Source organism: Macaca nemestrina, chromosome 6 (assembly GCF_043159975.1).
Source record: "Macaca nemestrina isolate mMacNem1 chromosome 6, mMacNem.hap1, whole genome shotgun sequence".
In the NCBI taxonomy this organism is placed as follows: Eukaryota; Metazoa; Chordata; class Mammalia; order Primates; family Cercopithecidae; genus Macaca; species Macaca nemestrina.
Genome location: NC_092130.1, coordinates 86,725,410 through 86,739,781, shown reverse-complemented (window position 1 = coordinate 86,739,781; position 14,372 = coordinate 86,725,410). Strand labels below are relative to the sequence as shown.

The 14,372-nt window shown below is 38.6% G+C and overlaps 2 protein-coding genes across 23 annotated transcripts in view; one reads left to right on the top strand and one right to left on the bottom strand.

Annotated features, from left to right (window-relative positions):
• Positions 1-10,079, bottom strand: part of LOC105491963 (KIAA0825 ortholog) — a 473,971-nt gene extending 463,892 nt beyond the window's left edge. For 11 of the 14 annotated variants that reach the window (XR_011624178.1, XM_071097811.1, XM_011758773.3 and 8 more), the window contains exon 1: positions 9,952-10,077. The gene's annotated coding sequence lies outside the window, so the exon portion shown is untranslated. Of the gene's footprint in view, positions 1-8,261; positions 8,358-9,951 lie in introns of all 14 variants that reach the window. The other 3 variants (XM_071097824.1, XM_071097825.1, XM_071097807.1) reach the window with 2 other exon arrangements.
• Positions 10,053-14,372, top strand: part of LOC105491962 (SMC5-SMC6 complex localization factor 1) — a 94,201-nt gene continuing 89,881 nt past the window's right edge. For 5 of the 9 annotated variants that reach the window (XM_071097848.1, XM_071097847.1, XM_071097846.1 and 2 more), the window contains exon 1: positions 10,053-10,223. The gene's annotated coding sequence lies outside the window, so the exon portion shown is untranslated. Of the gene's footprint in view, positions 10,224-11,559; positions 11,667-14,372 lie in introns of all 9 variants that reach the window. The other 4 variants (XM_011758754.2, XM_011758751.2, XM_011758753.2 and 1 more) reach the window with 2 other exon arrangements.

The following is a 14,372-nucleotide window of genomic DNA, read 5'->3' as shown; positions in this document are numbered from 1 at the left end:
ATTTAAAAAATCAGCATACCTCAATGAATCAATATTTTCCAAAAGGCTGGTACATTATGTAACAGAATCATCTATTTGTAAAGGATTTATTCAAAGTACAAAATAGACCAAGGGATTTTAATGTAATAGTGTGCCCAAAATAAACTAATATGATTTCAGATTCTATATTGCAACTAAATTTTAATAAAATTCCACTTGTTAAATTTTGGTGATCAAAGAAGTATATTCACAATTATCTGAAAAGGCCATTTAAATAACTCCCTTCTTTTCCAACTACATACATGTGTAAGGTTAGATTTTGCTTATTCTTCACCCAAAACAATATTTCACCAAAGACTGAATGCAGAAGCAGATCTGAAATTCAGCTCTCTTTTATTAAGCCAGACATTGAAGAGACATTGCAAAATATAAAACAATACCACTCTTCCACTAAAATTTGTTTTGAAAAATATAGCTTTCTTTAAAGCTGTTTATGTTAATATGTAGTGGTTTGTTGAAATAAGTATTTTCAAAAATATTTCATTTTAATTTATAATACAAAAAATATAAGTAAATATAATTACATAAATAAAAACTCGCTGAGGTCTTCAGTAATTTTTAAGAGTACAAAAGACTACTGAGACCAAAAGTTTGAGAACTGCTGAGTTAGACAAATGAGAAAGCCTTAGAAAGGTAATTACCAAGTAAAGTTAATCAAAAGAATAAGCACTGGCAGCACTAAAGGATACCAGAGTACAGAAAGCAACATAGAAACAGAGCCTACGAGAGGCTGAGGCAGGAGTGGGAGGCCGAGGCAGAAGTGGGAGGCCGAGGCAGGACAATCGCTTGAACCTGGGAGGAGGAGATTGCAGTCAGCCAAGATTGCACCACTGCACTCCAGCCTGGGCAACAGAGCCAGACTCCATCTCAAAAACGAAAAAAAAAGTAAAAAAAAAGAAAGCAACACAGAAACAGAGCCTAGACGGTCCCCATTTACAACCAGCTCCACTCCTAAATTCCTTCCCAGTGAAAGCTCTTAACAGCAGAGGACAGACTGGATCACCTTGGAAGAACTGAACTGCCATGAGCATTTCTGATGGCTAGCATGAATATATGCTAGAGAAGGAAAGAATGATATATCTGAAAAAATTTAAAGGAATACATTGTTACGTGATTATACACAAAACTTGCATTTTTTAAATGAAAAATATTTGATGAGCTGAAGTTTGAAAAGTCAAGGAAGATGGGTAAAGAAATGTCACAATGGCTGGGCGTGGTGCCTCACACCTGCAATCTCAGCACTTTGGGAGGCCAAGGCAAGTGGATCACTTAAGGTCAGGAGTTCGAGACCAGCCTGGCCAACATGGTGAAACCCCGTCTCTACTAAAAATACAAAAATTAGCTGGGCATGGTGGCGCATGCCTGTAATCCCAGCTACTCGGGAGGCTGAGACACGAGAATTGCTTGAACCTGGGAGGCGAAGGTTGCAGTGAGCCGAGACTGTGCCATTGCACTCCAACCTTCTAGCCTGGGTGACAGAGCAAGACTGTCTCACACACACACACACACACACACAAAAGTCATGACATAGGGCTAGGTGCAGGGGCTCACACCTGTAATCCTAGCACTTTGGGAGGTTGAGGAAGGTGGATTGCCTGAGCTCAGTGTTCAAGACCAGCCTGGGCAACATGGTGAAATCCCATCTCTACTAAAATACAAAAAAAATTAGCTGGGCGTGGCGGCGTGTGCCTGTAGTCCCAGCTACTCGGGAGGCTGAGACAGAAGAATTGCTTGAACCTGGGAGGAGGAGGTTGCAGTGAGCCGAGATAGTTCCACTGCACTACAGTCTGGGTGACAGAGTGAGACTCCATCTCCAAAAAAATAAAAAATAAAAAAGATTAAAAAAAAAAGTTATGACACAATGAAGCACAAAATATTCGTCTGTATTACAAAAATTCAGACCTCCTCAGTATAATGCTCTTCAAAATGAGTTCCTATCACTGCTCAGTTTAAACTCTAAAGTGTTGAATTAGCTGTGCTCCCTGGAAGGAAAATGGACAGTAAACTGGTAGTGTGGCATAACTGCTGGCTGCTAGAAACAACTGCAGCTGTACAACCTCCCTGATACCCCATGGCTAGGGTCAGGGAAGTGATCTTTTGGGTAAATCTTAGCAAACACATAACAAAAGTGACAGCAAAGCACTACCATATTATTCAACTGGAATAACTGTATGCCCTACTAAGTAGAGCAAACAAGACCTTTTCCAGGAAGCATGATAAAAAGAAAAAGCCCTAAATTTAGATTCTTAAGACCTAGCCTCTGGTTCAAGTCACATGTTTCCTGAGTTATCCATTATGTTAAATCGCCTCTTTAATCTTCATTTCCTCGTGTATAATAGTTAATCTAAATTAGTTGTTTTCTAATTCAGCTGTGTTTCCCAGTAACAAATACATTTTATATCCCCAATCCTGAAACCACATGTATCTGAAACAAAAATACAGGCTATGACTCACCAAATTGATGGCTTATAACCTGCCATTTGAAAAGCACTGAAATTATGGATCTCTACGTTTACTTATTAAAAACAACAAAAAGGTGGTGGGGGTTGGGAGGAAGGATCCTATGAAACTATATTTTTACCTTTGTGGCTACAGAGGTATCTTTGGTAAAGAGGCAAATAGACATTTAAGTGTTAGGCTAATATTCTAACCATGGATCCCAAAATACGGGGATTACAGGCATGAGGCCGGGCATGGTGCCTCATGCCTATAATCCCAGCACTTTGGGAGGCCAAGACAGGGGGACTGCTTCAGTACAAGAGTTCGAGACCTGGTTGGGCAACACAGCGAGAACCTGTCTCCACAAAAAAAAAAAAATTTTTTTTACATAGTAGCGCACACCTGTAACCCCAGCTACTTGGGAGGCCAAGGTGGGAGGATCCCTTGGGCCCAGGAATTCAAGGTTGCAGTGAGCTGTGATGTACCACTGTATTCCAGGCTGGGTGACAGAGTGAGACCCTGTCTCAGAAAAAAAAAAAAAAAAAAATTTACATTATATTTAATTGGCTACCTGAATTTAGAAATTTAGACAACAGTGTGTGTTTAACCACGTGATGCCAAAAATCAGTTGCTTAGCTAATGTTTGCATTTCTAAACTGTTATTGGGAACAGATGTTTTGATTCCTAACTGTTCTGGCTAACAAAACTGTATTCTAAAATATAAGAAGATAATGTAAGCACATATGACTCAAATGTTAGTATCAATGACTGGCAGTAGGGATTATACTTTTCTTGAGGCAGGAGGGGGTGGAACAGGCAGTAAAATTCAAGATTTGAAATTCAAATATATTTGTAAGTTTTAGCATATGACAACTATTGATCATTTTTACTAATACCTAACATTGAATACCGTGGCAACATGGGATTCCTCTAATATATGACTTCGGCTTTTGAACTCTGCACTGGCCTAGTTGAAGCTTTCTTAGAACAGTGCAGCACTTTGTATTCTTACTCAACTCTTCTTTCTTCCTTCCTTCTCTTCTTTTTAGGCTGTCGGACGTGCATTGAGGCCTAAAGGCATTTCTTTCCTACTCCCACTTCCTCTCCTTTATTCTTCACAAGCAGTTTCCCCAATAAACATCTTGTACATCTAATCTCCTCTTGGCATCTGTTTCTTGGGGAATTTGAACAAATAAAGTGCCTTACTATACCAGGCACCAATATTAAACTCTATGCATGCATTGTTTTATTTAATCTTCACGAAAGGCCTATGAAGACATCATTATTCCCATTTTACAAATAATGAAACAGTAGAAAAGTAACTTTCTGTCATACAACTAGTGACAGAGTTGGGATTCGAATCCAAGTCTGTTTGACTTCATAGTTGGAGCCATAGACCTTATTTTAAAACAGTGAGTTTATTAAAAATAAAAAACAATACTACAGACCCTTGATAATTTTTTTCTGATGCCTGTGTACTTACACACATTATAACATTTAATCCTAGTAAACCCATAAAGTTGACAGTATTACCACTTTACAGATGAAGAAACTGTGGCTCAGAGAATTTAAGTAACTTCTTCAAGGCTATCATTATATATTCATTAGTTTAAGCTCAACTCCAGATCCTCTCTGAATTCAGTTGTTTATATTATACTGCATTGCCTAATTAGTCAAAATGACATTGTATCATTTTGAGCTTTTATATTTGTTAAAACTTTTTATACGGAATGTATGTATCTCAAGGGATGCACTAAAGTTTGACCTTGTCCTCTGTATTTTTTTTGAGAGAATCTTTCACTCTGTCACCCAGGTTGGAGTGCAGTGACATGATCTCAGTTCACTGCAACATCTGTCCCCCGGGTTAAAGTGATTCTCTTGCCTCGGACTCCAGGAGTAGCTGGGATTACTGGTGCCCACCACCACACCCAGCTAATTTTTGTATTTTTTTGGTAGAGATGGTGTTTTACCATGCAGATCAGGCTGGTCTTGGACTCCTTGTCTCAAGAGATCCGCCCGCATTGGCCTCCCAAAGTGCTGGGGTTACAGGCATGAGCCACTGTGCCGGCCAACCTTGTCTTCTGTATTTTAACAAAGTCTGCATTTGGCCTTAGTGTTGGCTTTTACAAAGTAAATAGTCAAAAAGGCCAGGTGCAGTACCTGTCACAAAAGTACTCAATCTAGGGAGGTGAGTAGGGGCTGAATCCAGCCCATACTTTGGTGGCCCAGCCATGTGTCCTTGCAGGGCTGTTGCCACAGAGAAAACGGTGCCTTTTTCCAATCCTTACAAAAGTACCATCAATTATCCCCTTTATCATTTTTTATTGGGTCTATTTGATGCTTCTCTCTTTTCTTCTTATTAGTCTTGCTAGCGGTCTATCAATTTTGTCCTTTGTAGGGACATGGATGAAGCTGGAAACCACCATTCTCAGCAAACTATCGCAAGGACAAAAAACCAAACACCTCCTGTTCTCACTCATAGGTGGGAATTGAACAATGAGAACACTTGGACACAGGATGGGGAACATCACACACCGGGGCCTGTCGTGGGGTCGGGGGAGCAGGGAGGGATAGCATTAGGAGATATACCTAATGTAAATGAGTTAATGGGTACAGCACACCAACATGGCACATGTATACATATGTAACAAACCTGCACATTGTGCACAGGTACAGAAAAAAAAGTACCATCAGTTACACACTATATATCCAAGAGTTACGGATCCTCCAGAAGGGGGTGCCCTTTTCTAATCACACAAGGTGCTATTAGGGCTAGCTGTGAATCAGGAGGACAACAAGGTGAGAGGGCGGCTAATGCCTCATTATATACCCTTTCATACCTCATTAATTTTGCACCAAGTTTAAATTAAAAATATGATTGATATGGTAATACATGTAGTATTATATGTGTTCATAACTCGTGGGTCACCATTTCTCCTTCTACAATTTGTAATAAGAAAATAGATATGAATATGTCTAAATATTTTACTATAAAAATCTTTATTGTACTATTACTTAACAGAAAGAAGTCAGTTTAAAAGTTTTTACATATTTATAAAATTGAATAGCATGCAGGCCCTAAATATTATTTTATAGAAGCAAATTTACTGACATGGGAAAATTCACGGCGTAGCACATTGAAAAAAGCAGGTCACAAGACAATATAGATAGTATTATTTCATTTTTATTTTAAAAGCACATATATGAAAATCTGTAATAATACAGAGAAAAATCATAAGTTATTTCTGAGTGGTGGGATCATGGGCCACTCTTCCTTTTTCTTTCCTTTTTGGCATATTTTTAACACTCTAATATTTCTGTAACAAATGGGCATTTTTCCATAACAAAGAAAACAAATGCCAACTCCATCCTCCACCCCATCCTAGTTATACACACAGATTGCTTATTGTTAAATGCCTAACATCTTTAACTTGCCCACAGTTATCTACAGCTTGTCCTAAGCTCAGCTTTTTACCTTAGCTTTATTACCAGCCTTCATCCATCTTACATATCCAAAGTGACCTAGGTACTATTTCTGTTTTCTGACACCTTTGCATCTTCCAGTAGAACACTTCTCCCTCTTGTTCCCCTGCCAAAATCCTTACCATCCTATAGGGCACAAACTCAATATTACCTTTTTTATGAGGTCTTTCCTCATCTGACCCCCTGGAAAAAAAAAAAAAAAAATCTCTTTTCTTTGCATTCCCATCATGCTTTGTGTTCAATGATGTATGTGAATTGCCCCACATATAATTATTTTTGTATATAACTTTATCTCTCCTAGTAGACTCTAAGTGAAAAAATTCTTCACCTTTGTCTAATTTATAAAGCATTTTTATATCCACTAATCTTTTATCCTTGCAAGACTGAGCAAGAAAAAGAATCAATATTTATTTAATAGCAGTTGTGTATCAGACATGTTTGAGGCTTTATATGTCAACTCACTTAACCCTCACAGCAATCCTATGGATCCATTTTACACATGAAAACATAAGCTCACAAAGGTTCAGTGACTTAGTAGTGTCATAGCTGGTTTAAAAAAAAAAAAAAAAAGCATTACTGTGATTTTTTTTAACTCTATTCTTCCTATTGCAACAACATGATTCTGTGTCCACCATTGTGGAAGACGTGAACACATATAAAAGCTCATATGAAACACATCAAAATTGATGAGGGTTTTCTGGCACACTAGAACTGCTATATTCAGATAATACTTGGGAGTCAACTAAAGTCAGAGGATTTTTGAGGTAGGAGGACCTTATAGATAATCTAATCCATCAAACTCCTGTATGTTATAGATGAGAAACAAGATACCCAGAGAAATAAATTTGCTTTTGCACACATTTAGCAGCTGATCCAGGATTAAAAATTCAACTGGAGGCTGTATAGCAAAGTGGTTAAGATGATCACTTTTGGGGTCACAGGCCTTCATCCAAATCATAGCTGTGTTTAATGACTATGTGTAACCTAGGACAATTTACAAAGCTTATATTTGCCTCAGTTTTCGTATCTGTAAAAGGAGGATAATACTTACCTATTGTGCTGTGAGGAGTAATTTAACACTGAATAGCAGAGAATAAAACACAGAAAAAATATTAGATATTTTCTCATCTCCTGTCTCACAGTCCAGTCGTCTTTACAGAACAGCACATTGCCTTTTATGAATGAGTGTGGAGTGGACACTGTATTTCAGGGTCAAGGTGAGTAACAATAAATATTTATTTATGTGGTAAATCCTTTAAAAAATGTACAAATACTTCTCAGTGGATAAATAACATTTTAAAAAGGAATCATTCATTCAATAAATGTTTATTTTTTATTTTTTAGAGACAGGATCTTACTCTGTTGTGCAGATTAGAGTGCAGTAGTGTGATCATAGTTCACTGTAAGCTATGTTTATTTATTAGAGGAAGTATAGAACACAGTAAAAAGAGCCAAAATTTAGAGGACCTGGATTCAAATCCTCATGCCTTAGCCTCCCAAAGTATTGGGATTACAGTCATGAGTCATGGTTCCTGACTTATTTATTGAGCTTCTATTACACGCCAGGCACAGTGCTAGATGCTGGGTATGAGATGATGAATAAAACAGACATAATCTCAACCTTCATAAGCACTGAAATTTGATAGCAAAATATCCCTGAGATCTGCCTATGGGATCTGTCTACAAGTCAATGCAAAGATCTGCCTACAAGTCAATGCAATGTAATCAAATACACATTAGTATTTGAGGCTAGCTATACCTATATAGTTGTAAAATAGGATATTCTTTAGAATTAAGTTCTATGTCATTTCTAGTATCGGTCATTTCAACTAAATTTTTATAAATTCTCTGAAAATTAGGCTATTTCTATTTCTCTAAATAGAATAGGGTATTGGGATGGGCAGGTTTAATTAAGCATATTCCCTGAAACTATGTGATAATCCCCATCTGTTTGAGGATTGTGTGAGTAGAACAGCACAGTTTTGCTAATAATTCCTTATAAATCATTACAGAGTTCAATTTTATGAATTTGTGCTCATTTACTCATTTTCTCTCCCTACACACACACACACAAATATACATGTATACAAATGTGTGTGTGAAAAGCTGTCTAAAGAGATAGTTAGCTGATACTGTGGACTCAGAGTCACCAATATGCTTGCTGATGGTCTCCAGATCTTCTGTATTTGCCCCACGTGTTATGACAATGTACAGTATAGGCATTTATTTGAATTAGGATAATAAAACTGGCCAAGGATAAAGGCAGTAAAGAAACTGCATGATTTACATGTCAAAATTACCTTATGGTGATGAACACATCCCTGAAGTCCCTTTTATCCTCAAGTTTTGCTATCCACTTGATTTCCGAATGTGACATACTAGCTATCCATTTTTACCTGGGAGTGAAAATAATGATGCTATTATGTTTACTTATAAAGGTATAGAGCACAGTTTAGAGCCAAAATGTAGAGTCAGGTAGACTGGATTCAAATTTTAATTGTGCCATTTAATTGTATCATTTATGGAAAATCACAACCTCTTTGAGTCTCAGTATAAAAGGTGTTGCAAAATAGAAATAATACAATTTTTGTGGTTTTGTTAAGCATTAAATAAAATAATAAATGTAAAGTGCCTGGCAGACAGTATCTACTCTGGGTATTAATGATTGGCTACATTCAAGAACAATTAATAGAGATAAATCACTGCCTCTAAAAACTAGTTGTTGTACAGATAAAATATACAGTATCCCTGAAGTAATTTATAATACTTTCAACTGGAGAAATAAACAAAAAATACAAGATTCAACAAAATGTCAAAATTGGGATTAATGGGGAGATTATAAGTTTGTTGAATTATTAACCAACAGGGTTAGAAAATCAATGTGCTATCCTAAATATGGTTTGGCTGCATTATTCTCAAAAGGTAAGAAGGCACTGGCCTGGTGTAACAGGGGCCTTGAATTGAACATACTGCATTTTTCTTTATGGGTATGCTCCGATAAAGAAAATGTTTTTATGCAATACATAAAGAAAAATGCAATAGTACCTACAACTCTTTTGGGAACTGACTGTTTTGAAAAAATAACAGTTGCCTTTTACGGGGGGTTGGTGGGGAGGTAATTATTTAAACACAAGGTGGCAAGTGAAAACTACTTACCTAAGAAATTGCATTACTTAAGAGAAGTCGCCAAGGTTCACTACATCACATCTTTCAAATCTTAAATGAGCACCTTTCCTCACATTATCCCTTTGTCGGAAGCGATTTCTCTTTACAACTATTCTGGCTACCTCAGACCTCCATCCACAATTCTCCTGAATCCTTCATTATCGACAAAGCCTGGGGCAGAGCGCAAGCATTCCTTTCTGAAAGCGCACCTACTTACAGGTCACTGTTTTCCAAAAATGCATCTAATGCCCAAGCATGAAATTACAGGCTTGTTCTCTCACGTCTCAGCCAGGAAAACAAAGACCGTTCTTGTCACCCAATTCAAATGGCGGGAGGAACCTTCAATTAATTCTAAATCAGGAAGGAACCTCCCCATCTCACTTCCCAAATGTTTGTAAAAGATGTCTTCTTCAGCCAACTTCCTGCCTTCCAGGCACGGCACCCCAGAACTACGGAAACAGTACTCAGGAATCGAGAGTGGCCAAACGCTGCTAATGGGAGATAGGACACTCGTTGATCATGGGCAGAGAAACTCGGCACAACGCCGAGTCACGGTACACGGTGTCTTCGGCCTCGCCCAGGGACACTTGGTGACCCGAGGTCGAGTTCCAAGTTGGAGACAGATTTTGCGAGTGGATGAGACGGTAAGCCGGGATCCCAGGGCCTTCTCCAGCTGCACTGGGTGTCAAGCGACACGGGGTTGGATGGGGACTCCTTCTGGTTCAACCCTCGCCCACGCACTTCTCCGGCTGGCCAAAATGCTGCACAGAGCCCCGGCCAGCCATTAATATCAGACCCAGCAGAAAACCCAGTAAAATCACTTACCAGTCCTCCACCTCCGGTCCTGATCTAGCAGGAGCCTGACTCGCTGGCCAGACTCAAGCTCGGCACCAGATATTACCACCCTGGCGACGGCTCCAGAGCGTCACTGACAACCACCCGGAAATGGTACTATCGCTTCCGGGGCTGCCTAGCGCGCGGCGGGAAATTATTTCCCAGAGCCCGGATTAGTGAAGCAGTTGAGTGCTGCATCGGCAGTCGTCGCCCCTGCCGCTGCCGCCACCGAAGGAAGCATCCGAGACACTTCGGCCGGGAAGGTAAAGGGGCTCAGCTAGGAAGACACAGTGTATTCTGTCTCTATGGGGATGTTTCCTCCCCGGGCTGTACCTCCGAAGTTTCTGCCTACCGGCTGCAAGGCTAGGAAGGGAGCGGCTGGGGTGAGCGGCAGCGGTGTCCGGCGGCTCTTGCGCTTTCTAGCCGCTGTTCTCCCGACTTCGCTCTCGGCGACGGAATTGGTGGGCTGCGGCTGCAGACCCCGCGACGCCTCGCCCGTGCCGCTGCGGGGACTGCCACCGAGCGCCTGTCTGCAGTACTGGGCTGAGCCGCTTCCCCCGCTCCTGCTTGCGCAGCTCTGCAGCTCGGCCCGCAGCCTGGAAGGCACTAGGCCCCCCGCGTCTCTCGTTTCCATAGAACCCATGGGGAGCCTCATCCTGATACAGAGTTTTGGCTGCTTTCCATAACTTAGCGTCTGCGAAGGTGGCTGGGATCCCCCAGGCCCACCTTCCTGTGACGAAGAGAATTGTGTCATTCTTTCCTTTCTAGTAGAATTTTTTTAAAAAATATACTGAAACGGCAGTGATCCTATCTCTGACTGCTATAGGCCTTTAAACACAAACATACACACATACACGTTTCCCTGAAGGGAGGGTCTGTGTTCCTGGGGATTACATTTCAGCTGCCTGAAGGCTGGAAACAAGACTAGTGGCTATTTTAAGATTTCTTCCACTTCCAAAGCCTCAGATTAAATATTGACAAAAAAAGAAAAAAATTGGTCCGTCTCGGGTACTTCATATCATTATTTGACTCAGGAGTTAGATGGAGCTTTGTTTTGGAGGCACCAGCCTCTTTTTTGACGAATGACTCTCTTATTTAAAAAATCGTTGTTGTTGAAATACTGGGAATGAATATTTGAACTGAATTTACAATTTATGTGTGACGGACAATGCGCCTTGTGGACTTTTTGGTTTATGTTATACCGTTGTGCCTCAATTCCTGAAAATATCTGTGGATGTGCAGGATGTTCTCATTATTGGAAAGTTGGATTACGTCTATTGCCGGTGTTCAAATAAGTTGCTAGTATGAGGTGGATTTATATAAGAGAGTAAATTTCTTTATTTTCTTGTCCTGTCCTATCCTGTACTGTTTCTTTCCTTTGCTTGCTTGCTTGCTTGCTTGCTTGCTTGCTTGCTTGCTTGCTTGCTTTGACAGAGCCTCGCTCAACATGTTGCCCAGCCTGGAGTGCAGTGGCGCCGTATCAGCTGGCTGCAACCTCTGGCTCCCAGGTTCAAGCAATTCTCCTATCTCAGCCTTCCGAGTAGCTGGTATTACAGGTGTGCGACACCACGCCCGACTAATTTTTTGCATTTTTAATAGAGACAGGATTTCACCATGTTGTCCAGGCTGGTCTTAAACTCCTGACCTCAAGTGATCCGCCCGCCTCGGCCTCCCAAAGTGCTGGGATTACAGGCGTGAGCCACCGGGTAACTCTTGAGTATTCTTAATTTAAAGGAACTAGGATGTGCAGATACTTGAATGTTTAAGTCAATTTTATTGTAAAGACAGCTAACCTTCAATACTGCAAATAAACCCCTATTCTGTTTTCTAAATCCAGATTTTATTATGCGTTAAGTAAAATTGAATTACATGACCTAACATTTTCTTGCTTCCCTAAAGCATAAAGCGTGTATCACCTGAAAGTCATTGAAAAGATGATCAAATGTGGTTACTTTTCATAATCAAAATTCGGAACTCTTAAGATTTCATAATAAGCATTCACAATTTCCACTGATGTTCAAAAACATTGCGTTTTGGGAAACCAGTAGTATAGCTTTTATTTATTAGTATTTTCCTTATTATATGTATCTTGATTATATTACCCTAAAGTAGGGTTTTCACCATTTAAACATTTTAAAAAAGTAAAATAAAAAATTCTGTGTTGGCTTTGAATAATAAATCCTAAACAAAACGAACTCTCTCAAAAATGTAACTAAAATGAAACATCATCTGTTACTCTTGTAGTTGACCCTTTGAATATGCTAATAGAAAATACATCTGTATAATGTACTGTGTACTATTTCTGCCCTTATAAGGGCATGTTACTGCTTAAAAGTAAAATAACTCTGGAACTTTTAAGTTCATTTAATTCATACTTTCTGTCAAAATGACTTTGAAATTTAAAACACACTGGTTATTTTTGAGGAGGAAGAAAGGCTTTGTTGTATGAATTACTCTAATGATTGATTGACACCAAATCACTTTTGAGGGGAAAATAATGAAAACTTTCTCATTAGACCAAAAGAGCACTCTTCAGATTGTTTCTAGAAATGCTTTGAAATTTTAGACACTGTTATTTTACTGAAAATAATTTTTAATTATGTTTAAATTTTTTCAATGATATTGCTGTTCTAAATGTCTTCCCACCCTTGTACTGTTCGTTGCACGTAATGTATCTTTCTTTTGTGTTAGCTGAAAGTAGATTGCTTTATGAAATTATAATGTTGTTAAAAGTATTAGACTAAGTTCTGAAGTTCTTTTCAGCTTGGTGTTGTAGAAAAGGCATATAATTTTTGCAGAAAGACTTATCTGTGCATCTTGTTTTTACCATTTACTAGCTGTGTACCCTTGAAGTAGTTTCTTAATCACTCAGATTTTCCAGTATCCTCGTCTGCACAAGAAAAATAAATAGCACTTATGTTGTGAAGAAGGAAATGAGCTAACATTTATGAAGTGTATAAACCACAGTAGGTCCTCAGTAAAAATTGAATCCTGCTTGTTCAACCTTAGACATATGCTCTTCCTAAGTAAACCAAATTTCCTAGGATACCAAAGCACATTTGACTTCTATCCTCTATGGCTAACCAATATCTACTGTCCATCTATTCTTTTTATGAACCTTTCATCTCTTGACCAGCTTGCTTCCTTAAGGACTCCTTCATCCCTAAGTTAACATCTGCCCAGCCCGTGCCTTGTACAGTATTGGATAGATTGGACATCTCCATATGTTCCCCTAAGCTTCTCATTTCTTTCTCACCATATTCACTTTGCTGCTTGTTCTGTTTCTTCCTTCTAGTGCTAAATTTGTCATCAGAGGGACTAATTCCTGCTTCTTTCCCAAATAATGCCATGGAAGTAAGAACAGCCCTCAAGTCTCATCACTGGATACTTCTGTCAAATAATATTTATACATACACACACGTGTGTGTGCATCTCTCTCTTATGTCTTTGAAGGATGGGGCAGGAAATAGACACTGTGTCTTTAAAAAAAAAAAAAAAAAAAAAGTCCGAAGACCAGCTGAGTGATACTAAACCAAGGGCCTAATTTGGCTCCTAGGCCTAAAGGGGCCAGAATTTCGGAACGTCACTTGTAGTTAAAAGCCAAACAGTATTTTACACACACAGTGTAAGTACTGTGACATGTGTCTGCCTTTTGCAATATTGGTTCAAACAGAGATCCAACACTTGGACCCTTTTCAGTTTTAACAGTTATTTGTTTACTTTCCCAGTTAAATGTTTTGAATAAGAGAAATCACGAAAATTTTTCACTCTTTAATTCAGAGCAAAAATCTTGACTGCATTCTGTGCTGGGTATATGCTTTTCAGATGAGGGGAGTGTCAAATAATTTTCCTTAGTTTGCTGTAGAAGTAGGTTTAAAATCAAAAGAATTCACCAAAATAACAAACACTAAGAAACCACTAGTTTTCATAATATGACCTTAAAACCATGAAGAGTATTAAGTGGCAGGGAAAAATGATCACAATATAATATTACATAAAAATGAAGATATGAAACAATGTAATATCCAAATTTTGTTATATATATATTTTTACACTCAGATAAAACCTAAAAGTCAACATCCCTCCCCAGTGTTAACAATGGTATTACAGGCTGAAGGAATTAGAGATGATTTTAATCTTTGTGTATACTTTGTAGTATTTTTCAAATTTTCTATAAGTGGATGTTAAAATTGAAAGGTCTGTAAGGTTATTTTGGGGGGAAAATTTTAGTTCTTAAATACAAATATATATTTATCTATATAAATATATAAATCAAAGTTTTTTATTGTCTTAAATATTTATTTTAGCTAATGATACCATAAAATTTATTTCTAAGATTACTTCTCTTTTATAAGTAGGGCTGGTTTCTTTTATAACCAGCCCTATGTAACGTAGAGTAGGGAAAGGTTTAT